Source organism: Enhydra lutris, unplaced genomic scaffold (genome assembly GCF_002288905.1).
Source record: "Enhydra lutris kenyoni isolate GAN:26980312 unplaced genomic scaffold, ASM228890v2 scaffoldscaffold13, whole genome shotgun sequence".
Taxonomy (NCBI): domain Eukaryota; kingdom Metazoa; phylum Chordata; class Mammalia; order Carnivora; family Mustelidae; genus Enhydra; species Enhydra lutris.
In genome coordinates, this window is record NW_019154097.1 from 17,821,990 (window position 1) to 17,849,400 (window position 27,411).

Genomic DNA, 27,411 nt, shown 5'->3' on the forward strand with positions numbered 1-27,411 from the left:
AAATACGATTTTGTGAAATAGTGAGAAAAAAAATTTTAGTACCAAAACACCATTTTGAAGCAAATTTTCAACTGTAATTGCAATATCATCACACGGATATATATGAGAAAAATTTCATGACCTTTGAAAATTATGAAAAAATGCTTAAAGTCATAGAATGAGAAATTCAAAATTACTTTTTTCAGGTTTTATATGTTTATTCAGAAAGTGATTCAACTATGGATGATGAATTTTTAGCACTATGAAATCCAACAGTTTAAAATCACTTTTCCCTGCAATTCTGTTTATTACATTTTTTTTGTAGTCCTGAAGAAATTCTCTTATCTTAAATTTTTCATGCATTCGGGTATTTTGCATGATCTCTGATGTGATCAGGAATAAAGGTTGCGTTGATGCTGTAGCTATCATCATAACCCTCTTAAACCTCAAAACAACAGGGACTTTCTTTTCTGTGCAGGCAGCTATGAAGTTACCAAGTAGTGACTGTCCATCTGGAAGGAACTGGTTATCTTTTCCTTCATCATTTATTATGTCTCGCTGAGCACCTGGGTAGGACCTCACAAGCTGGGTGGCATTATAAGTCTTCCATTTATTTTGATCTGTCCCTAAATATCTACTAAAGGATTTTTTGTCCCAAAGACAGAGCACTGGGTTGCAAATTGGAGCAAAGGCAGATACAGATTTGTATTTTCCAGGATTCTTCGGAGCACAAATCAAAGTTTCATGGCCTCCCACGGAGTGGCCAAAGATAGACATCCTTTGGGGGTCCACTGGAAAACTGGCATTTATAAGTTGGGGAAGCGCCCTAGTTACATAAGAATACATTCTGTACTTGGGGCTCCTGGGTAGCTCAATTGCCTAAGTGTCCAACTCTTGGTTTTAACTCAGATGATCTCATGAGTGATGGGCTCGAGCCTGGAGTCAGGCTCAGTGGGGATTCTGCCTGACCATTCTCTCCCTCCGCCACTCTTTCTCTCCCTCTCTCTCTCAAATACATAAATAAATCTTTTTTAAAAATGTAAGCCTTGTGGTAGTTTTTAAAAATCAGTGCCTGAAAAGTGCCTATAGAGTAAGAATTGGAACCACCGGGCTCCTGAATAAGTAATTATTTGGAGGCCATTTTCACAAAAGAGTTCTAATATTATAATTTTATAATTCTGTTTCAGCTCTCATATTTTTTATTTTCTAGGCTTGAAGTTAGCAGGCTCAACAATTTTTACACTCCTACTCTGCAAGTGTTTATCCAGTTTTACGTAAATGACAAATCAATCCCTGAATTTCGTTAAGTGCTTTCTATTTTTTGGATAGTGAAGGTCTCATAATAGGGTGGAGAGAGAACATTTGGTTCCTTCTGTGACCTTCTCATACACATTTTAAAGCAATGGCTTCAGTTTTAGAACTGCTGGCTTTTTTGGAAACATCTGAATGTGTGACTTCCAAATTCTGAGAGAATAAGCAAATAACCAAATAAAATGGCATTATAGTGTGATAACTGAACCTTTTAGACTCAAGATTCTAGATTTTAGAGGAAGTGGCCAATATAAAAATGGCAAGAGAACTATTAGAAAATGATAAAGATTGTGATAAAACCATATTTCAAAACAGGAATAAGACATTAGGCAGATTTTAGTAAAAATAAAATCAATAATATGTATATTTCTCCCTTGCAAAATTAGGATTATTCTCACCAGTCTGAGACCTCATGATTGACAGTATAGAGGCTCTGGGTGATCAATACAAGTAAATAAGACCTGATGGGGTGACAGCCCATTTGGGCTCTCAGTAAAATGAGAAGGTTCTACTTGACACTGTTTCTTAGTCTATGGGGGCAGGAGGAAGGCACACAACACTTTGAAAAGCTTATGAAAGCTATAGATCCTCTCTCCAGAAAAATTCATAATTTGCATGTGATTCCATAGATTCCAGATGCCCTGACCAGGGCTGACAGATGGGGATGCTTAGAGCCCAAGTGAACACACACGTCACACAGTACTTGGCACAGAGGAAGTTCTATATGTTGGTGATGATGGTAATAAATAGTTTTGTTTCACAAAGTGAAGAAGCAGAAAAAACCCACTTGTTTCATAAACGGGGTTTCATTCAAGCTAGTGATTAGAGAACATCCCTCCCAGATTCTGGCAACAGGCGGTCAGCCTCTACTGTCAACATTTGTTATTTTGAATGCTCCTTCTTTCCTGTTTTTAATCAATAATTTTTGGCAACTTGGGAGAAGATCCATTTAAGAACTACTGACTATTTATTAATTCCTTTGTACCAAGCTCTCTGATAAGCAATTAGTCTGCATTAGCTCCTTTAATCCACAGAAATCCTAGTAAGTAAGGTTTACTAATGAAGAAGTTGAGGCTTCCAGTAGTAACTAGTGATCCCACAGACTATTGTGTGCCAGGAGCAGCTCCGTTCCACAAAGTGAAAATTATATAGAACACTATTCATTTTTTAAAATAAATCAACCTTCGTTGGCCCAGGAATTACTGAAAATTTCTTCCCGGTTCTTTTTTTTTTTTTTTTTAAAGATTTTATTTATTTGTGTAAGATAGAGAAAGCGAGCACAAGCAGAGGGAGCAGCAGGCAGAGGGAGAAGCAGGCTCCCTGTTGAGCCAGGAGCCCAACGTGGGACTCGATCCCAGGACCCTGGGATCATGACCAAGCCAAAGGCAGACACACTTAACTGACCGAGCTACCCATGCATCCCTTCTTCTGGGTTCTAACAGTCTGTTAATACTCATTTTCACTGTTTGTTGTTTTGGATTGTCATCATCTCCTGATTTTCGTCAATATTTTCATGTGAACTCTGGACAAGATAAACTAGGAGCTGCTAGCTCTTGAATACGCCATTCTGACCAGAACTGTCATTTCCACCGCGTAGCTCCCAATATTGTCATTTGGTTTCCTTTCTAGCTTTGGCTTTCCTCAAGAAATTGCTCCCTGGAATATAAACTGAAACTGATTCTATGCTCTATACTTGCATACCTTGTTTTCCTTTTCATTCATCTTGGTTTCATGCTAAACATGAAATTAGCTAGAACATTCCACTTCAAAGTGTTCACTGCAAGGTTGTGAAGAAAAGAACACCATTTCTGTAAAGACTACCATGCTCGACTTGGTAAATATTTGCCATTAATGTCAGTAGGTGATAGAAACTGCTCATCCTGTGATCATCTGCTTTCTCTTTATAGGCTTTTAGCCTCTGCCCTCTCCTCCCACCACTTAAAAGCTTTTCTGATGCATACTCGCGTTTTGGCCTCATATTATCATACTATACACATTACCCTTGAGTGGCCTCATCCACTTTCAGATATTCATGACAAGCAAAGCTCCATTCCCAGCCCAGACCTTTTTCCAAACTCTCGACTTGTTAAATCATTAACAACTTGGATCAACCATCCAGTTTTCTGTGGGCATCTCAAACTCCACATGTCCAAAACAAAGTTATTATCTTCAACAATCCTTCTACCTCCTGAATAGTCCACTTCCCTCCCACCATTCACCCATACAGAATTAACTTCTGATGTTTCTCACCACCCCACAATTATCACCTGCATTAATTTATTCTTGTGAAACTGAGAATCACCTATATTCACTGATCCATGAATTGTTAATTGCTACTTTCTGCATATGCAAATAGGAAGAATAACATTCACTTACCCCAGGAGGGTGAGGATTAGAGGGAGTTGCAATTGTTTGAAGGCTCTTTCAAATATATTTTTCTGTGATTAAAATGATGGAACACCTCTGAATGAATTTAAGTATAAAAGGCAAACTATTCCATCCACTTAACTTTTTTTCCTTTTGGCTTAGAAAATGTTAATATTTCTACTCAAGCCATCTGGGTCTTGGAAATATCATGTGCCTTTGATGACTATATGTGAAAACTATTTTTTGCATCTTTGAAAATTCCTGAAGGAATGCTATTCCTCAGTTTGTTTTCCTTTCTATTTTTCTGACAACAAATTGCAATTAACTTGCAATTCAAAAGACAAATTTGAAATATATTTAAGCAGTTCCAAGGGAACATCACAGATACCAAATGATCAAATTAAAATATTAATAGCTCTAGATAACTCAAGTGTCTCCTTGACTTACTGTCTTTTGTTTGGATGTAATTTTCTCTCATATTTAAGAAGTCCTTCAGCACCATCTGCTCCTATAATACTTTGCCATGCTTAAAAAATGTTATTCCCAGACACGGTAGTTTTGAAATTATTCCATCAAAAAGTTTCTTAAAGAAAATAAATTGGAAAAAGAATTTCCATTCCTCCTAGCTTGTTTCTTAACAAACAGCAAAGAGGACGTTTGTTACCCAAGAAACACGGTGCTACACGAATATTTTGTTATAATCAGACATTTCCCTTCTGATTTTCCCTCTGACCCTAAGGCTAACTAGTGCCTGAGGGAACAATATTTTATGTGCTGTATGTACGGATCTGTGCAATCATATGCCTTTTGGAGACGCAGGTCTCATTTTTTAATCAGAACTATAAAATAGGGTGAATTTTCATGTAGTCTTGTCCATTTTATGGATAAACACTGAACAAATGACTAGATTGCCAAAATAAATTCCCCAAGGGAAGCTGATAGACTGGAGCAATAACACCAGTAAAAGAAATCCAACAAAGGAAACAGATTCTTCCTCTATGAAACCGAAGCATACTCTTAGAGAAAAATCAGACTTTTCCAGGGCACCTAGGTGGTCCAGTCAATTAAGCAACTGACTCTTGATTCTGGCTTGGGTCATGGTCTCTGGGTCATGGGACAGGTCACTAGGGAGTCGGCTTGAGATTCTCTTTCTCCCTCTGCCTCCCACCCCCCACCCCAGGACCCCCGGGCCCTCTCTCTGTCTCTCTGAAAGAAATAAATTAATCTTAAAAAAAAATCAAACTTCTCCAATTCTTTTTTTTTGTTTAAGATTTTATTTATTTATTTGACAGAGAGAAAGAGATCACAAGTAGGCAGAGAGGCAGGCAGAGAGAGAGAGAAGCAGACTCCTTGCTGAGCAGAGAGCCTGATGCGGGGCTCGATTCCAGGACCCCGAGATCATGACCCGAGCCGAAGGCAGAGGCTTAACCTACTGAGCCACCCAGGTGCCCCAAACTTTTCCAATTCTTGACAGTCGTAGTAGAGGATTAGGCAGCTGACTTTTTCAATGTGTACAATTCTGAGTCAGTGATATTGATTTAGAAATATAATTAGGATAGTGATATTGACATTGTTGTAGACAGAATAAGAATAGGCCAGTTGTCTTCCTAAGGAAGTCTACGTATGGATGCTAAATTGTTTACAGATCTATTCATCCTTTCAGTCACTATTAAATATACATCAAACACCTGCTAGGTCTAGATTCTATATTAGTTTTTGGAATGAATCAATGATTTTCTTTTAATTATAATAAAATGCATTCATCATCTTGTAGATGTAATTTGGACCTCCATCCTCCTATTTCTACCTGAATCCATTTTCCACACATGAGCCAGAATTGACCTTTTTTTTTTTTCAAAGATTTTATTTATTTATTTGACAGAGAGAGAGAGAGAGATCACAAGTAGGCAGAGAGGCAGGGAGAGGGAGAGGGGGAAGCAGGCTCTCTGCTGAGCAGAGAGCCTGATGCAGGGCTCGATCCTAGGACCCTGAGATCATGACCTGAGCTGAAGGCAGAGGCTTAACCCACTGAGGCACCCAGGCACCCCTAGAATTCACTTTGTAAAGTTAAAATTAAGTTGCATGATAAAATTCAAACTCCTTAATAATGGTTTACAAAGACCTTTACCGTTTGACTCTTAGCTTACCTCGCCTGCCTTGCTGATAATGAATTACTAACCATTCACAAACAGGCCTTTGCATGCTGTTTCCCTGGCCAAATGCTCTTCCTCCCCCACCTTGTCTGACTCTTTCCCCCTGACCTTTAGTTTCTAGCCTAAACATCTCTTTGGCTAAAACTTCAAGGACTAAAGCGTGGGCAGGTGAGCCTCTTAGGCAGTCAAATGCTCTGCTCCTGAGCTACAGGCAAAGGTGAACTTCTCACGCACCATACAACACTCCAGGCCTTACACTGTGTAGCCCTATCACGGCAAGTGATTTCCTTGTCTCGCTCCGGCTAGACTGTATACCCCTCAAGAACAGGCACTACACTTGGTTTGCTCTGCAAACCTCATGATGTGAAATACAGCCTTGGCACATCTTAGTGATAATAATTTGCTAAATGAGTAAGTCGAAAGTTGAACTATGCTTCATCTTGGTAAGGTCATTTTACAGTGACAAGCGTGTGAGATAAGGAAAATTATCCTTAGCCTCACTACTTGACTGCATGAATTCAGACATCTGATGGTAAATGCACATAGTTAAACATCTTCTCTTTGCCCCACCTCATACATTTTAGTTATTTATATTATTTTAGTTATTTAGTTCAGGAAAATGATTCATCCTGAAATCAGTAATGTCTGATCTTTCCTACTGAGAATATTACATGGCTTCTTCTTGCTTTATGTTTTATGATGGATCAAAATACAAGGCATCTCCAAAATCAACTTAAATCTTTTTTTTTTTTTTTTTTTTTTTTTTTTTAAAGCAAGGTAGAAAGTAAAATGAACTGCTCTAGAGAAATAGTAGAGAGATGAGAACTCCATCTGGATAAATTGTTTGGGTCCGCACAGTGTAACATAAAAAGTACTGAACTTTTTTTTTTTTAAGATTTTATTTATTTATTTGACAGAGAGAGATAATAAGTAGGCAGAGAGGCAGGAAGAGAGAGAGGAGGAAGCAGGCTCCCTGCTGAGCAGAGAGCCCGATTCTGGACTGGATCCCAGGACTGGATCCCCTGGGATCATGACCTGAGCCGAAGGCAGAGACTTTAACCCAATGAACCACCCAGGTGCCCCCAAAATACTGAACTTCTGAAAAAGTTTTATTTCATTGGTATTTTCTCTTTAAATTTATTGATATGGATACGGCACCCCCGTTTTACAGTATCATTTTAAGCGATATCTATAGATCCCAAGATCAAATCTGAAAACCAAATAAACATACATCTACATATATTTGACTGGGAGGAATTAGATCAAACATTAATGACAGTTACCTATGGCTGCATTTTATTTCCATTTTCACTCCTCTCTATTTTCCTAAAGTTTGACCAAAAGGTCAAAAGAAAACCAACAAACATTTAACACACAGGAATGAACAGAAAAGATAGTAACATTGTTCAAGAGAGAAATTAGTAAATATGGGTGTTCTGTAAGTTTCATACTATCTTTAAAATTCTACAATTTTATAACTTCTCAATTGCATTATGCAAAAATCTCTTAAGATTTCAGTCTGTACTAGACACAGTGGGGATTCAGATAGATATGTCTGTTAAATATTCTTTCACAATAGAAATAATTAACAAAATAGTTTACATATGACCTTGGTCATAATTAAAGGTGAACGCCCTGCACGGAGTAGTCACTCATTCTGTGTTAAATGAATAAATCCATTGATTGGTCAATGAATGGTAAATGACCTTGGTGTTAAAATTGTGTCTCTGCTGCCCTCCAGTGGCTCATGTGCTTAACTCCAAAAGAGAAAATCAAGTGCCTTCCATTCCCAGACCCTTATTTGAGAGGAGTATGAGTGCTCAGATTTGGGGGCTTGGTATTCCTTTTGGGAAGAATTTTGTATTCAACCTCTGTGATAGAACCTGGTAGGTCAAGGCCAAATGCATCATCTGTTTCCTTCCACCTGCAAAAAGTCAAAGTGAAGCAATCGCAACAGATGGTGTCAATAAACAATATGTTTATGTTCACATGTCATAGGGATTTTTTCATTTGTGTCAACACAAACTTCTAGTAAGAAATTGTGGTGAGGGGTGCCTAGGGGAATCAGTCAGTTAAGTGTCTGACTTTGGCTCAGGTGATGATCTCAGGGTCCTTGGATTAAGTCCTGGCTCAGCGCTCAGCAGGGTGTCTGCTCATCCCTCTCCCTCCTATTTTGCCTCTCCCCTGGCTCCTACTCTCTTTCTCTCTCTCAAACACATAAATAAACCCTTAAAAGAAAAAAGAAACTGTGGTGATAGTAATAATAATAATTGCAACTCCTTTATTAGAAATAGCTCTGGCCCCTTGTTAAGGGCTGATGGTGTTGTCATGGGCTGTTAGACATGAAAGTTCCCATCAAGGATACATCTTAATGAGCTGCCCGGAACTCTAAACTTACAGATCATCTAAGTGTAGTACTAGAGGAAAATGTTAACTCAGCAGCAAATACTGTCAGCAAATATTAGTGCTGCCACTGGCGAACACTAGGACTATATTTTGGTATTGCCCTCGTCTGTGAGAGTTCATTTGGTCGTTACGGTGGCTAGAGGAAACCTTCTAGTTTCCAGAACCTTTTTTTTTTGGACATTGGCTATGATCTATTCTTTTTTTTTTTTTTTTTAAGATTTTATTTATTTGACAGACAAAGATCACAAGTACGCAGAGAGGCAGGCGGGGTGGGGGGAGTGGCGGGGGGGGGGGGAAGCAGGCTCCCTGTAGAGCAGGAAGCCCAATGCGGGGCTCGATCCCAGGACCCTGGGATCATGACCTGAGCTGAAGGCAGAGGCTTTAACCCACTGAGCCACCCAGGTGCCCCGGCTATGATCTATTCTGAGATATCCTGCACTTCAGGCCTCATCCTGCCATTTTAGACAATCATCTCCAAATGAGTTATCTTCTCCATGACTTTTTTAAATGATTATTTATTTTAGAGACAAAACAAGAGAGTGTGAGTGGGGTGTGGCAGAGGGAGAGAGAGAATCGCAAGCAGAATCCCCACTGAGCCAGAGCCCAACATGGGGCTCAGTTCCAGAACCCTGAGACCATGACCTGAGCCGAAGTTAAGAGTCAGACACTTGGATGACTGAGCCACCCAGGCACCCCATGTGACTTTTTAATGCTTATTTTCCCCTGTTATTGTAGTTGTTCTGGAATATCCTTCTAGTGTAGAGCAAGGAGTCTCTTGATTCCTTGCTCATCTGCCACCACACCTCCACGTGAGCTGATTACTTCTATCTTTCTCATCTGCTGTCTTTCTGAATTATAGTCTCTTATTTTATTTATTTTATTTGTCTCTTACTTTCTTACTCAAACAATTTTTTCCTTTTTGGTGGTATGGAAGTATGAGGTATTAGCCTTCATAAACAAGTATTTGTGTTTTCCTTATGCTTTATTCCTTATTTATTCCTTATCCTTATTTTTTCCTTATTCCTTATGAGAATTTTGTGCATTGTATTGATGTTTTCATAAGCTCTTGGGTTTATTTGGCAAATGTATCGTGCTGTGCTTCTTTACTTCACAGTAATTTTGTGACTTGTTTTCAATTAAAATACTGGGAATATTACAAAAGAACATCTATTTTTACAACTAATCTTAAGAGAATAATTCTCTCACAAAAGCCTTATTTTATAATACTGAAGCATTTTAAAAAATAAGCTAAAAGTCCAATAAGAGATGTATGATACAAACTCAATAACCACAAAATGTAAATAATATTAAGAATTAAAATTGTGTGTATTTTTAAGGAATTAATATTGTTTCTTTAAAATATTCGTTTGGCTTGTTGTAAGTCCATAAAATACCAAATAAAAGTTAAAAATTATACAACATTGTGGCAGTTAAAAAATAAAAACAAAGAAATAATTATAAAAAATACTTTCCCTATTTTTAGAAACGAAGGTACATGCATGTATTGTGTATTTATGTGTTATGTATACCACACGTAATGTCTGAAGGAATATACTCTAAGCTACCAACAGTGACTTTATCTGTGTCACAGTTGTTATTATCTGACTCTGTAACCAAGATCTATCCCAACTCTCATTATGGCTTCAGGAGGCTTTTAACCTACTCCAGTTGTGCCTTTAAGTTTTAGCACATATTTCATATAATTTCCTAAATATTTTTAAAAATTATATTGTAATGCAATAAGACCAAACACATTATAATACCATCTCTATTCCATCTGTTCCAATCCATTACCAGCAGAATATATTTGAGATTAGAACATTAAGATAATTTCACTGACCAGCAGGCATTATTGAGTAAGGGGGAAATTCATAAGTGGAAACACACTGCACTTGAGAAGCAAAGCCATCAAGCTTGGTTTGCAGCGTAAAATAATAAATTAAGAAGACATTTTTCCTTAAGAACTTACACAGAAAACTAATGGAAAAGACTGGACTCTGGTATGCTTTTCATTCTTGTTGTAAAAAAGGTGAACCAAGAACACAATGAGAAATTGTTTTAAAACACCAATTTGTGGTACTTAGTTATGCCAGCCCTAGGAATCAAATACAGTTTTCTTAGGGAATTATCCATTTTCTCAAGGTTTTAAAATTTTATTTGTATCGACATCTATAAAGCAGTCCCTTGTGATTTTTAAATGATTTCTGTTTCAATTTGTTTCTACTCAATTTCTCTTTGTGTATTTTTAAACTTTTTTTCTTGATTAAATTAGAATTTTGTCTATTTTATTTTGCTACAAAATGGGGATTTTTATTTATGAGTTAGATCTACTGTTTTCTCTTCTAAACCTCAACAATTCCTGATTTTATCTTTACTACTTCCTTGCTTATTTCTTTCTTTGGTTTGCATTATTTATCTTTATTATTCTTGTTTGTCTCCCCCCCCCCCTTGTATTTTGATCTGGAAATTTGATTCACTTATTTTCATTCTTTCATTTTTATTCATAAAAATTTAAGTCTATGAAGTTGCCTCTGATCAGTACTTTAAATATATCCAATAGATTCTGATACATAGTGTTTTCATTATCATTAGTTTTCAAAAATTCTGTAATTTCAGTTTGTATTCCCTCACCATCTATTAGGCAAGAGTTGAATGGAACGCTTTCAAATTTTCAGTTGGACTTCTGTTGTAATTTTTATTTTTTGGCTTTGTGATAGATAATGCAAAATATTTCTACTTTATGATCCTCATTGCTATTTTCCTCATGACATGATCTATGGACAATTTTTGTAACTGCCATGTGCACTTAAGGAGGCTTAAACCAGAGTTTAAAGCTTTATATATCCTTGAGATCTTTTTTCTCTTTAAGATTTTATTTATTTATTTGTCAGAAAGAGTGCACAAGCAGGGCGAGGAATAGGCAGAGGAAGAAGCAGACTCCAATCTGAACAGGGAGCCTGATGAGGGACTTGATCCCAGGACCCTAGGATCATGACCTGAGCTGAAAGCAGACGCTTAACCAACTGAGCCACCCAGATGTCCCTTCCTTGAGATCTTATTATCAGTTTGGTGTTTGTTATCTCAAGTCTATCATATTATTTTATAATTACAATATATATTTTTTGAGTTCTTTTTCTATATATTGCATCTTTTCTTCACCTTTTTACCTTTTAAAATCTCTTTTGCTATTTAGAAAGTTCTAGTGTTATCCTTCTTCTTATTCCTTTTAAATGCATTTAGTCCTTTCTTCTTTAACCTTTTCCTCAGTATTTTATTAGTTTTTCTGATATCCATATACTCTCCCCTATTCCCTATATTAAAAGAAGAACGAAATTATTCTACCTTCCTCTTTGGCTGTCCCTTCTCCTCTCATATTTTAGTTGCACTGTTTATACTCATCGAAGAATAACTTCTAATATATAGCATACAACATATTCTTCTACCATCCTTGTCCATGTTTTTGTTTTGGTCTTACTTAGATCTACAACCGAATGTATTAAATGTGTGCCATTAGCCTTTTTTTGGTTGAAGTTTCAGCAGTGATAGCTTTGGTTAGAAGAAGCTCTTGCTCTAGCAGATTACTCAAGAAAGGCTGTTGAGTATAGAATGTCCTGCTCTCTAGCATATTAGCATGGATAGATGAAAGACAACTCGCCTTTACATAATTCTTGGTTCATACCTCCTTTCTTGGAGCTGTTTGAAAATGCTGCCAACTGATGGCTTGCTTTATATATGTTTCTCTAAGAAATTTGATGCTGGTTTACTAATCTTGTTCTTATAACTTATTGGATTTTTTTTTAAACTGGTGGCCTTGAGAATCTTCTTCCTCATTTTTAAACTATACTACTTTTAGACTCATAGGTCTAATAGGGTATATCACCATATTTATTGTGGTGGGTCAATTTTTCCTTCTATCTGGTGGGCCCTTTCAATATGTAAATATAGGTCTGGTTTGTTTCCAGAAAGTCTATTAGATTATACTTTTAAGTATTAGTTCTGTTGTATTGTTTAATTTTTCCTCCTTCTGAAACTGCAATTATACTTAAGCTAGTTCTTCTTTGCTTGAATACCATCTTAATCACTTTCCTTTGGCCTTAAAAAAAAAATCTCTATTTTTCATCTCCATTGTTGTTTTCTTACTATCATTCATTGCACTTTATTAAATGTTCACTCATATCTTTTCTTCCTTGGGTTCTTGATAATTTAGTCTTTATTTTTTATACGATTCCCCTCCCCCCTCCAGTTCAATCAATTCCCATTTTATTTCTTCCTATTTTGGCTCTTGGATTTTTGATCCAATCTGTTTTGTTCTGTTCTGTTTTGCTTTAATTCCCAAATACTGGTTTCAGAATATCTAATTCCACTTGGAATATTGTGTTATAGTTTCCTTCTGCTTTGCTTTTCTTTTGTTTGAGGAACAGTTCCTCAAGGGCCAGGTGCCCCTTATGAGATTCTTAAAAACACCTTCTTCTGTCAATATAACAAAGTATAATTTCTTTCGAGATGGTGCTTGTTTTTCTGTAGGGAGTAAAGAAAAATGTGTGCTTTTTGACATTTTTATTTCCTTTTGTCTTCCAGGATCTTAAATTTCCCTCTTTTGCTTCTTTTTTTCATTCACTGTGAAATTTCCGAGACAAGTCTCTCTCATCTTTTCAAGCCTTATCTCCCCCTCAAGATTTACTCTTTTCCAATTGCTTCCTTATGTTCTCTGTACATTTTTAAACCCATTTCACAAGGTCACTACTCCTCTTCAGTATTTTTACACTTAGGGTTGATTTTCTTTCTCTCAAAGTGATTTTTAGATCTATCTTAGGTCCACTGACAGTTCCCTTTCTGTCTCACGCAGTTTTGAATGGGCTGCTAGTGCTCTCAAATTACACTTCTGTCAGGAGTATGAGATAGAGTTCACTGGTCTTTTGTTTGCATTTTTCTAATTTTACACATAATTTAAACTTTGGACCTCTACTACAAAAGTTTTGCATAGTTTTATTTCTCCTTATTGTTCTGATTTTTTTTTTTTAAAGAGGCTATGTTGGGAGATTTGAATTTACACCACTGCCTTTGCTTTGGGCTCTCCAGATGCCACCAATTTTAAGTGGCGGATTTTAATATATTTAATATTTAATATATTTATATATTTAATATATTGTCATCAACTTGATTAAAAGTAACTTTGAAAATAATGTGCATTTTTTAAAAGCAAAAGCATCCCACAAAGCTGCACAAGATGCTTTTCAGCAAAAGACATGTTGAAGTTCAGGCTTCTGCTCAAAGAGCAATTTCTTTTGCAACACCAGAATCACTACCAAGCATCTCTGAGATATCAAGAGGACATGGGACAGTTGCATAGATATCACAAGTGGGCAAATACTGTTGAAGTTTTCTCAACATGAAAGATGGATTAAGATAATTATAGCAATTTTGATTTTGTGCCTCAATAGTGTTATAGAATGGTTATTGAAAAGGTAGTGTGCAACTGCTAAGATGAAGCATTAGTTGAATATGGGTTTGTTGTGAAAAAGTACTATCAGATTATCTGGACTCCTTTTTTTTTTTTCTTGACATGATGGACAGAGTTGGGGATTATTGTAGATGCAATCCAGAAGTGTGAATACATTTGACAAATCTTTTATTAAATCCTTTTGGACAAATTAGGAAAATGTAGGCTGTATATTTCTTACGTCTTTCCTATAGGCTATTGGACTTATCTTTGTGACAGATATTCACTCCTTCATATAGAAAAGGTCCATCAACACATTCTTTTTCACTACCATTGTCCTAAACAATTTTTCCTTATTTGTTTCTTGTTTATCTTTACCTGAACTTCTGACCTGATTCATTTTCCTATTTATGACTTCAACTTGACCCTTGGAATTCATTACAATTTGCTGGCTAACAGCTATATTTGGCTAGAATTCATATTCTCTTGGGTAATTTCTATGAAAGGGGAGGCTATAAATTGAAGATGATAGAGTTATAATGTAAAACAAAGGGATAAGAGAATATTAGAGTCCATATTTCAGATTTTGGAAACCATTTTAATGGTATCAGACGTAAGTTAAACTAAGTGAATTTCACAAGATTTCTTCTTATACATTCCTCTTTTTTCTTAAATATGTTATAATGTTTGATTCTGATAATTATTGACTTTCCTATGTTCTCAAATTTTTTGTTGTTCTAGGGAACACTCCCAACATGATCAGCAGATGGCACTGCTAACTTGAAGAATGAATTTCTAGATGCATTTAAAACTGGAGACATGACTTCTTAAAACTATTAACAGACACTATTTTTTCATCACATATGAGTCTTATAGAATAATGAGAAATAAAGTTAAGCAGATGGAAGAAATTTAGTATCATCCATATACAGTTAAAGTCACTATGAACAATTCAGTGCATAGCCATGTTTTATATTCATATATTTAATAAAAATGGAATATATCCTACAAGAGTTTAGTAAGCAGGTTTTTTAAATGAGCCATGTATTATAAACAAATTACCATGTCATATTTCAACAACAAAAATTTTTGTGGCTGTAACTGTATCATGATTTAGTTAACCAATAGCACGTCTGAAATTTGGGTTATTTCCAATTTCTTATTCTCATAAATAACACTGTCATGAACATCCTAGTGCCTAATTCCTTACTTACAAAGTCACATAACTTAACTGCCTCCACACGACAAATTCCTAGAAGGAGAACTTCTGTTTTAAAAACATCTATATTTTTATTTATTTTTTTATTTTTTTTTAAAGATTTTATTTATTTCTTTGACAGAGACAGATCACAAGTAGGCAGAGAGGCAGGGAGAGAGAGAGGGGGAAGCAGGCTTCCCGCTGAGCAGAGAGCCTGATGTGGGGCTTGATCCCAGGATCTGAGCCAAAGGCAGAGGCTTTAACCCACTGAGCCACCCAGGCGCCCCAAAACATCTATATTTTTAAAGTATTACTTTTAAATTGGTCCCAAGAAAGGAAATACTAATTTACTCTTTTCTCCCTTTGGTTCATATACACTGTATATTAAAATATCATTTGCTTCAAAATAAGTACAAAGCATAACTTTTAAAAAGTTCTGTCTTTGATCTACTTGATTTTTGTGAATTTCATCGAATTCATGTCTTTTACTCTTTTTGAAAAACAGAATAATTCATGATTTCTCTACTTATTTTGTAAGCACTTTTGACATATTAAGGTTATGACTGCCATTAAGTTTATCCTAAATAGGGCACTTGGGTAGCTCAGTCATTAAGCATCTACCTTCAGCTTAGGTCATGATCCCAGGGTCCTGGGATTGAGCCCCACATCGGGCTCCCTGCTCTGCGGGAAGCCTGCTTCTGCATCTCCCACTCCCCCTGTTTGTGGACCCTCGCTCACTGTCCCCCCCCTTCTCTCTAATAAATAAATAAATAAATAAAATATTTTTTAAAAAGATCATCCTAAATATCCTAGTGCCATTAACCCAAGAATAATGTAGAACATTCTTTTACTTTAGAAATAATATATGTCTCATTTTTAAAGTTTATTGAATTATTCTTTGGGTGTTATTTTAGGCTTAATTTTAATAAATGTCCTCAGGGGCTGCAAAAAGAGTTAGTCTATACTTGCATGCTATAGAATTCAAAATTTACAATCTTGTTATATTTCTCAAATCCTCTACATACTGTCATTTATCTTTTGACCACTTGGTTTCTCATGAAAAACAGATGCTAAAATTTTCTGCAATCTATTGGATTTTATCCTTTACATATTTTACCATTATATTATTTGATGCATTGAAGTTCATAATTAACATTTTCAGTGTGGATTTTGCATTTTGGTTCAAAAAAAAGTTATTTGCCCTATTTCAGTTGTTTCTATCTCTTTAATCTCAAATTATACTTAGTATACTACTTAATGTATCACTTAGTACATTAGTAATATATCAATCAATAGATACTTCTAAAGTGGTTGAAAAGTTTGATCTTTCACTAGCCCTAAATATTGTACTGATAAATGTTTTCTACGTTTTTTCAGTGGTTTCCTTCAAATGGTAGCCCTGCCACATACCACATATTATGAATTATTAAGGTCTAAATTCCATAATATAAATGCCATAAAGAAGGATGTGTTTCTTATGTACTCAGTACTTAGGGAACTGCCTAAATTGGAATAAAATATTCCCACTGAAATTAATGGATTTTTAAAAATAATGGTCATTCACTTAATGATGGTTTTCAGGAATAATTTAAAATCTTTAAACATGGGATAGGTATATTTCCTTATCAAAATATCCATACAAGGTAGATATTATTATTATACTATTTTACAGATGAGGAAACAGAGGTTAAATTATTCCCCCAAGGTAAGGCGGCCAGGATCCAAACCCACATGACAAAAATATCTGAATTAGTGGTTTTATTTCCACAATCATCCCAGAGAAAGAAAAGCCTATGAATTTTTAATGTCTTTTGTTGAATCACCTGTGGGAACTTTCTTCTTATTTTATATAGTTGATATAAGCTCTTTACGCACTATAGATCGTAATCAGTTGCAATGTCAGTGACAAACATTTACCCTTAATTTCTCTTAGGGAGAGAATGGTTCTACCTCATTCCTGATGTCTATATGTGAACTCTATTTGCATACGGTTCCTAGCTATTTTCTGACCTTGTTATCACTCTTCCGAAGGAGAAGAAGCATCATGATCCCATTGATGAGTTTTGGAGGAAACTTCCCCCTCAGTGAAACAAGAGGAACAAGTTCTGTTCTGTTCCTTTATGTTTTAAGTTTGACGGGGGGACAGGGTGGGGTGGGGGGGCTGCTTTATGTAAAGGTCTAGGTTGGTGGAAGGTTGTCTGTGAGTGAGTGGGTATACTTGCCTAATACAGGGACTTTATACTAGTAAACCGCCAATCACTGTCCGGGAACATTCTCCAACATCAGCTTAATAATAACAAAGATGGTATTTGGGCCCCTATTGACTGATGACCTCTTTTATTCTTCAATAAGTACAGAAGTTGGGCAGAGTAGAAAGGTAATATTTACTGGACAATTTGCATTTCAATAATTTGATGTTTTCTTCTCGATGTGTTTTTTATAATATAAAATATTTTAATTTTTGTGAAGTCAAATTTATTGCTGCTTTTTTTTTTATTCCTTAGATTGCTTTTGTCCTTAAAAAATCTTTTCCTATGCTAAGATCATTCAGAATTTATCTATATTTTCATCCAACTAATACACAGTTTGGCTTTTTGTTATTTAAATTCATGAAAAATTAGCCTATATACATGATGAGAAGTGAAGATTTCTTTTCTAAATAATTAAGAAAAAACCCTGGCACAACTTTTTAAATTTTTCTTTTTGGGTGTGTGGGTGTCTCCACCAGTTCAGCGTCTGCCTTTATCTCCAGTCATGATCCCAGCGTCCTGGCTAGGACCAAGACCTATGTGGGACTCCCTGCTCAGCAGGGAGTTTGCTTCTCCCTTTGCCTCTGCCCCTCCCCACTGCTCATGCATGTGTGCGTGCTCTCTCTCACTCTCTCTCTCTAAAATAAATAAATAAATAAATAAATTTCCTTTTTTTTCACAAAATTGCTATAATTTTATCATATACCACCTACTTATGTGTGTATATATACATATGTATTTATGCAAATGTGCATATATATATATATATATATATGCATGTCTTCACCCACATAGTAGTACTGTCATGTCTCTATCAATTACATACCCTGTTGATTCTTTTGCTAAAGTTCTATTTTTCAGTTACCACAGCTACATTATTTTTTTTTGAAGTATAGTTGACATGCAATATATACCTATTTTTTAATCATGTAAGGAAAGTTCTACTTTGCATATCTGATTATGTGAATACATGTTATAATCTATAACATAACCTAAAATACTATTTTGCAGCTATCAAGTTTGCAAGCAAATGTTTAAACCCATTTCCTACAATAGCTTTTATTATTTTATAAGTATGATATTAAGCACTGTCCATGTGTAAAAGGCATCTGTGAGCTAGGCCGTGGACTGTATTGTGGATTGTGCTACCAGCTGGCCTGGTGCATGACAGAGAATGGTCACCACCAGTCACAAATTACATCTGTTTGTGCCTCTATTTGTTAGACAATCTGGCACCAGTAACAGCTGAGAAGAAAGATTTGCAAACAGCTTGCTTGATTGATGTGTCTAGAGTTATCTCTAAATCCAAGTAAAATGTTAAGTACTATCAAGAAATCATAAATCAGGCATATCTCTGAGCCATGAGAAGGTCTTGCTAAAGCTTTTATGACACCCATGTGGGAGAGGTACTATTGGCTGATATTCAAAAAGAGAATTTGGACCTGCTTGTCCCACACCATTAATTTGGTCACATTTTTAACCTGATTGAGCTGTAAGGTATACCAGAGGGCCTACCATTTAAGTCATGATAATAAAAAACAAAAACAAAAACAAAACTAGGGGTTTTAATCAGGTAAGAGGAATATAGCATCAACTAAGAATGCAGAAGGTGGTTGATACTAAGGAGTATGTTGAGAAAACAGATGACCTGTGATCTAGGTTATCTGTTTTGGGGTAGCCAGACATCAATCGGGACAGGCATGAACAGAGCAGTGTGGCTGAACACCAACCAGTAGGACACAACCTTGCGGGGGAATCCCAGCACTAAACATTCATGGGTTATGACAAGAAGTCTTCACATTTTATATCTGTGAAAACTCTAAATGCCCACAAGAGCATGCAAAATTATCTCTTTATCAGGCAAGACTTAAAAAAAAAAAAATCCTGATCTGTTGTATTAGATGAATACCACCAATGACTACCACCTCTGCCTAATTTAGGGGGAAAAGGAATTACGGAAGAGTATCATGAAGCTCACAGAATCAACAGGAAGGCTGGCGAGCCAACCTTGAAAAGGGCATAAAAATCGAAAAAAAGCTAGGCGGGAGGCACTATGTCAAAGCAAGGGCCAAGGAGTCACTGGGCTTTGCAGACATCTTGGCAAGCACTTACGGCTGGACTCTGCTGCCTCCATGCCCCCTGCCGGTGAACAACATTCTAAATTACCATTGGCTCCTATCTGACTCACTCAAGACTCAAGTTCCTGGTTCGGAGCATCTGATTGGCTGGTCCTGTGCGTGTGCCCACCTGCTCTGGAGGCAAGGGTCAAGAAGCTGAAACCTTGGACTTCTTTAATGTAAGGATTGCCTTGACTCCTTAGTAAGTCCTCAAGAGTAGGAAGGGAGAAAGTCTACGTGTTGGGTAGCAGGAAAAAAAAAAAAAGAAAGAAAAAAGAAAAAATAGCACCTCCCACATACACACATAAATATATCAACAATGTAGTTCTATACCTAAAATTTAAACATTGTGAATATTTGTTACTTACATAATAAAATTGTTACTTATAATAAAAACCTCTTTCTCTTTCTGCAATAATTTGCTTTGAAAAAGATATTTCTTAAGGTCTGGTTTTGGTTTTGTTGTTTTGTTTTTTTTTTCCTACTTTTGGTGAGAGAAATATCTTCTGTTTATTTATTCTTTTGATAAGCATCTGGTATATCTCCAAGAAACTGGGTGCTTGGATGGACCCTCCCGGATTTCCCCCAAGTAAGGCTGAGCTCTAGCTCCTTGATACAGTAGCCCAAATGGAGTTTGGGATCAACTAAGAATGCAGAGGGATCTGAGGTAGCGGGCAGTCCTGGCAGGTAAATCTCGTTTCTGGGGTTTCTCATCTGTGTCTCTCCAAAGTTACATATCAAATACCTCATCCTGTATGTCTGGATCTCACTCCTGGTGCGGCCTCAGCTATGGAAACCCACGCATAAGTCGTGTCACTTACCGGAGACTATTCCCCACTTCTGCCTGCTCCTAATTTAGCACTCTGAACAGTTAGTGGTCTGAGTCTTGGCAAAAGTTTTCCAATGTTGCCATTGTTAGCAGCCAGTGACTTGACAAAGCCTTTCTTGGTTCAGAACTCTCAGGATGGTTACTCTTGAACCCTGTTGGACTCCCCTCCAACACTGACACCATCAAAGTCTCTAAGCAGCCACTGCCAAAGGCCTTCTAGGAGGAGGGTTTTCCTATGATCTGATGGTCCATTTCCAACTCAAGCCTTGGACCATATAAATTAATGTATGTTTATAATTCTTAATTTTTGCAAAGCTCTAATTTCTAGGACAATGCCTTCTTGATGTTCAGAAGGCTCTAATCTCTAAGGCAAATGATTTGCAAGTCAATCCTGATTAATCTTCTTTAAACAGGTCTCATGTGCCCTTTAATGACAGAAATTCTAGCATTTGGACGGCACCCTTGCTAGTTTCTTATATGAATGCAGTTGTTTCTCCATTTCTTGGCTGATTCCACTAGTTACTGGGAAGGGAAATGCTAGACATCTGTTGTCAAGTAGCCAACTTGTCCCACAGATGGCAATGTGACCTGCAATCTTCTTTTTTTATGTATTTTTTTTTTACCTCCTCCTTTGAATTCTTGTCTCTTTCTCTCTTTCACCATTGACAGAAAGGTAGGAGGCAAAAATGAATGAGGCAAGAAGGGAAATAGCACATTTCTCTCATATCCCCACCTCTTGGAGAGGTTAATTCCTGTGAGCTTCGTTTCTCTCCCTGCCCTCACACCTACCTAGCTAACAACTGCTCAGCTCAAATGCTACCTTCTCAGGGGTGGCGGTCACCTCAGATTGCCCTCCCCATTGCTGGATCCCCCCATAAGTGCCTAGAGTGCCCCCCAGAGTGCTCTAAACAGGCCTCTCTCACACTTATCCATGCTATTTTAATTTTTGATGTATTCACCCACCTCCGCAGCCAGACTGTGAGCTCCCTGATAGAGAGGGCTCGTCCCTGTATTCCCAGGGTCAAATTCAGTTGGTTAAAAGAATGAACAGGTTTGGAAAAGAGAAGAGTCAGGAAGAAAGGTTTCCTTAGAAACTCTAGAGAGTTTCTAAATTGGTAATATTTAAGATCGCTCATCCTTGGTTCGGCCAATATAGGAGGACAAATGGGAAGAATAAAGAAAGAGCTGGGTTACTGGAACTGATAACCATTTTTGTTTATGTTCTGTTAAAATCACAGTGCATGTGTTAAGGGTTAATTTAGTGATTGTAAATAATTACTAATAGCAAATAACTATAAAACATAGCTTTTGATAGTAGCTTCTGTACAACCCCAGTTCTTTATAATACCTGCAGTATTCTGCACTGGTAGAAAAATGAATTGTTCACTGTGAAAATGCCACCCATTAGTGCCACGGCTCCCAAACGATATACAGTCTTGTGTTTTATGGCTCTCAGCTGCACACTGCCTGGAAGATACTTTAGACATGAGCCAAATTTTTACATCTAATAAATGCCCAGTAAAAGACACTAAGAATTCCAGTTGGACTAAACTTGCCCTTCTCCAGAGGGCACATAAATGAATAAATACAAGGAAATCCCCTCCCATCACACACACACATATGCATGCACGCAATCCTCAGAGCAGCTGCATTATATTATAAGTTGGAGGCCTTTTGTTAGTTCAGATGTTTCAGGTCTGCAAAGGCACTCTGGAGAAGAAATAAATATTATGAGTAAGTCTCGTTTCCATGCTTGTAGTGGGGAAATACTTACTAGTACCGTCTACTACAGTCTTATACTGCAACAATCTCATAAAAGAATACCAGCATTACTCACTCAGCACATGACTGCTAAGACAAGATGGTGTCTGTTTTACTTCCTCAATATTCAAACATGATTTCATACAGACGCTTTCCCAGATGGACTTTCTTTTCAGTAAAACTAATCAGAACAATCACAGAATGTGCTTGCTAAATCTAGTCTTTTTTTTTTTTCCTAACCATTCATCTCTCTCTACTTTTACTGAGTAGCGCATATAAATGAAACTTCATGGACGAGAAAGACTGGATATTAGCAGGTTGTCAAAGGAAGGGCAGGTTGGAGTTGCTGGGGAACTCAAGCTGGACTCCAGGTCATTCCACCAGAGGATCTGGTGTTCTGCTGTGAAAGCTCAGAGCCTGAGGTTGACAAATTCGGAAAGAAGATAATGTACTAGAGATTGATATAAATGTGGCTTTATTAATTTGGGAGGAGAAAGGACTCTCCTAATAACAAAAATACTACAACTCTGCACAATCATTGCATTCTCTTGTTATTATGAAAGCATGTGTGAAGCCAAAGTATAATAAGATTGTTTAATGAACATAAAGTCAGGACAAGGGGACACAGAGAAATCTATTTTTAATGGCACTGAGAGCTCGATGTGTCCATCTCCCTCTGAGGTCCTGTTGAAGGGATTAGAAACACTCTGCCAAACTCGTCCCGAAGCCTGGTACATTCTCTCCCCATTCTTCACTAACTTCTACTAATCCATCTAATCTTAGCTCAATTATCACTTTCTTAGAGACACCTTTTTTGGTCTTCTTGTCTAGGAAAGGGTCCCCACCGGACACTCCAGAGCACTCCGTAATTTCTCTTTATAGCACTTCCCTCAATGCTTAGATTCTTATCTAAGGTCCGTCTGCCTCTAGACTGTAAGCTCTAGAAGAGCAGGAACCACGTGTGTTTGGAGTCCTGCTGGCTTCTCGGTGCTGGCCAAGCACCTGGCACATCTATCTGCAAGTGTTCAGGATGCACTTGATACATGAACAAATGAGAAAAGCTCACCCAGGAGGTGCGCAGGGTAATGGCGAAGGGCACAGGTGCTAGATTCAGAAATCCTGCCTCTGCCTCTTTAGTAACTACGTGAGTGTAAGCAAGTTACCAAACAGGATTCTTTATAAAATGGGAAAAGTGAAAGGGCCTGCCTCCCAGCATTCTAGTGAGGATTAAATAAATTAATAGATATAAAGCACCTGGAAAGATATATAGATATAAAACAGTGACTGGCACAGAGTGAGCCCTCAAGCAGAGTTAGCTCTTAATATTGCCTTACAAAGGATAATTCTAAGAGAAGTTGAAACTTGATTGCTAAAACTCAGTTTCCTTGGGATGTTATTGGGATGGGTAGAATTCATATGAACCTTTGAAGATATGTATTCATGTTCCCATGGTTTAGCAACTATCTTTCTGATGACTTCCATTAAGGATGGAATGTATTCAAACAGGTTTTACCCAAGCTCTTCCAGCAAGGAAGCCACTTTATCTTCTTTCATGGTTTTTTGTGTCTGTGTACTGACCCATTATGCATGAACATCAGAACTTAACTCTAATGGCAGGTGTATTTTACCCTTTTTTCCAAGTTCTTGGGAGGGTTATACCCATAACAATGCATTGTGGATAACAATATTCATTATAGCATTTAGAAAGTAGAAAAGGACACAATAAATATTCATAATTCTGTAACAAGAGAGGTAATTATCGTTGTATTTGTCTTATTTGGTTTTAAAGGCTTTACTAAAAATTATTATGGGGTAAAGCACCATATTTAACAATCACATATTATAATGTTGTCAGGCAAAACTGGCATGGTTGTTAGAATCTTAGCCCCTAATTCATTTGTTGAACATGTTTTTATTGAGTGCCTAATATGTGCCAACCAGAGATCAATGGAACAGAATAGAGAACTCAGAAATAAATCTATGCTTATTAGTTCAACTAATTTTCCATAAAGGCACTATGAATACACAATGGAGAAAAGATAGCACTTTAATAAATGTTGTTGGGAAAACAGGATATCCATATGCAAAAGGATGAAATTGGACCCCTATCTTATACCAACACAAAAATCAACTCAAAACGGATTTAAGACTTAAACATAAGACCTGAAATTATAAAACTCCTAAAAGAGAACATAGCAGAATAGCTCCTTGACATCAGTCTTGGCAATAATTGTTTGGATTTGACACCAAAAAGCAAAGGCAACAAAAGGAAAAATAAAAAAGTGGGACTATATTAAATTAAAAAGCTTCTGCACAGCAAAGGAAAACATCAACAAAATGAAAAAGCAATCTATGGGATAGGAAAAAATAACCACAAATCATATATCTGATTAGGGACTGATATCCAAAGTATATGAGGAATTCATACAACTCAATAGCAAAAACAAACAATCCAATTAAAAAGTGGGCTAGGGGCCGAATATCATTTTTCCAAAGAAGACATACAAATGGCCAACAGGTACATTAAAAGGTACTCAATATCACTAATCATCAGGGAAATGCAAATCAAAAGCACAACAACACACCACCTCACACCTATTAGAATGGTTATCATAAAAAATCCAAGAGATGATAAGTGTTGGGAAAGATGTGGAGAAAAGGAAATGCTTGAATGCTTTCGGTGGGAATATGAACTGATAGAGCCATTATGAAAAACAGTATGGAAGTTCCTCAAGAAATTAGAAACAGAACTTAGAAGCCAGCAATTCCACCTTTTGGTATTTATTCAAAGAAAACAAAATCATTATGAAATAGACATCTGAACTCCCATATCCACTGCAGCACTATTCGTAATACCCAAGACAAAGAAACCACCTAAGTATCCATTAACGGATGGATGGGTAAAGAAAATGTGGCATATACATACAGTGGAACATTATTCAGTCTTAAAAAAAAAAAAGAAGGAAATCCATTCGTGACAACATGGATGAACCTGGAAGACATTACACAAAACGAGATAAGCCACACATTATGGTACAGTATAACTTCTATGCAGGATCTAAAAAAAAAAAAAAAAGTCAAACTCAAAGAAACTAATAGACCAGTGTTTGTCTGGGAAACTGTAAGGCAATGGAAATGAGGAGAGGTTGGTAAAAGGGTACAAACTTCCAGTTACACGATGAATAAGTTCTGAAGACCTAATATACATCACAGTGACTGCACTTAATAACACTGTAGAGTATACCTTAGATTTACTAAGACTATAGATCTTATACATTTTCACCAAAAAACCGTAACTATGTGAGCTGATGAATGTACTATTTAGCTTGATTGTTGGAATCATTTCTATATATATATATATATATATATATATATATATATATATTCGATTTATATATACACATATATAAATCAAATCATCAAAATATCTTAAAAATTTGTCAAATAAACCTCAATAAAGCTGGGGGAAAACCTACTACTTTCCACTGGGACTATCAATTACAGAGATATGTTAAAATCTTCTCCAGCGGCTATAGATTTGCCAAAATCTCCTAGCAATTCTATACATATTTCCTTTATGTATATTGGGGCTAAATAATTTGATGTATTAAGCTATAGTGTATAACAGGAGGTCAAGAAGAAACATATATTAATGGAACACAATGTACAAATATACAGAATATTTTATATTACCCTCCCATTTGTGCTCATGGGAGAAATCGGTAGTCAATCATGGCACGCCAGTCTGCTCCAACATGACTCCAGAATATGTTTTAATATTCCACTCTACGCAGTCATCTTAGTTGTCGCTCAGAGTAATTCCTTTTCCCTTTCCCTGGCCTACCTTAGTATTGTCCTGAAGGACAGAATATTCTAAAAAGATAGAATTTCAGATAAATGGGATGAATAAAAGATTATTCAAGAAATAGTGGTAGAACAATTGATGCTTTAGGAAAGAATGCCATATTTCTACTTTCTATGATATAATAATTCTGACTAAAAAAATTCATTATAAAAATAATCAACTCCTAGACAGTCTAGAAGAGAACATAGATGTAATCTTTTCTTGGGATCCAGAGAGCTTTTATGACCATAAAACAGAGGTGGATTTGCAATGACGTGGATGGAACTAGAGGGTATTATGCTGAGTGAAATAAGTCAATCAGAGAAAGACAATTATCATATGATTTCTCTGATATGAGTAAGTTGAGAGGAAGAGCGGGGGGCTTGGGGGTAGGGAAGGAAAAAATGAAACAAGATGGGATCGGGAAGGAGACAAACTATAAGAGACTCTTAATCTCACAAAACAAACTGAGGGTTGCTGCAGGGTGGAGGGGTAGGGAGAGGGTGGTGGGATTATGGACATTGGGGAGTGTATGCGCTATGGTGAGTGCTGTGAAGTGTGTAAGCCTCATGATTCACAGACCTGTACCTCTGAGGCAAATAATACATTGTATGTTAATAAAAATAATTTTTAAAAAACGGAGGTGGGAAAGAAGTTACAAGAAAAATCTGATAGATTAGGATTTATAAAAATTAAAATCTTGTTTTTCAGTCATAAAAAAGCAAACTGAACAAATGAGGGAAAATTTAGCAGTGTGTATAACAGTTAAAGTTCTTAATGCATAAATATCTTGTAAATTAAATAAGAAACAGACAAACATCCTACAGGAAAAATAAACTAGGAACAAATTCATATAATTTACAAGAGAAGACGTATTAATGACAAATAACATATATCGCATAAGGTTACATTTCACCCTAACAATAAAATAACACAAGATATCTTTTTTAACCATCAATTAACCATGAAGAGTTCAGAAATGAGAAAGCCGTGACAGACTGTGCATAGGGGAAAATATCTGGAAGGAAATTTGAAAATATACACCCAGGGCCCCATAAGTACTCACTCACATTGACTCAGTAATTCCATTTCTATAATGATCTGAATTAGATATAATAATCCACAATTACAGCATCACGTGAAATAGAATGGATGAGATGCTGACATTTTATTCCTAATAGGTAAAAATTGGAAATAACTAAAACAGGTGAATGGTTACACAGACAACAGTGTATCTGTACATTAACAATTAAAGTTGTAATAATCAATGATGGTAAAAATGTACAAGAAACAATGTGCTGTGTGCTTCAAATTTTATTTAACGTATATTTTCTATATATTTAATATGAAAGAAATTGGGATATAAATGCACAAACATGACAATGATGTTCGTTTTCTAAGTCTGGGCTTGACCCTGAAGTGCTTGGCTCTTGTTTTTATTCTCGGCATTTTATGACTGTTTTCCTATTACTTTTTAAAAGTGAATGGCTGAAGTAATCAGAAAAAGATTTCTCAGAAGAAAATGTCAGAGAACAGAGAGTGCCTAAAAATCACATCAGTTTATTGCAGTTCCCAAATATTTCCTAATCCAGAGAGACACAATCAAAACTGTCTTATTATACTATTGTAATATGCCCAAGAAAATCTCACAAATCTAACTTTGCTCAGGAAGATAGAAAACGTCTCCTTGAGTACACATTGTAATCCTGCAGAAAGGCATGTGTAACTCACAGCTCAAAATCTCTAGGACTGTCCAT

The 27,411-nt window shown here is 36.4% G+C and overlaps 1 pseudogene; it reads right to left on the bottom strand.

The window, feature by feature from the left end:
* Positions 1-334: 334 nt before the first annotated feature.
* LOC111146269 lies at positions 335-27,411 on the bottom strand (annotated as a pseudogene).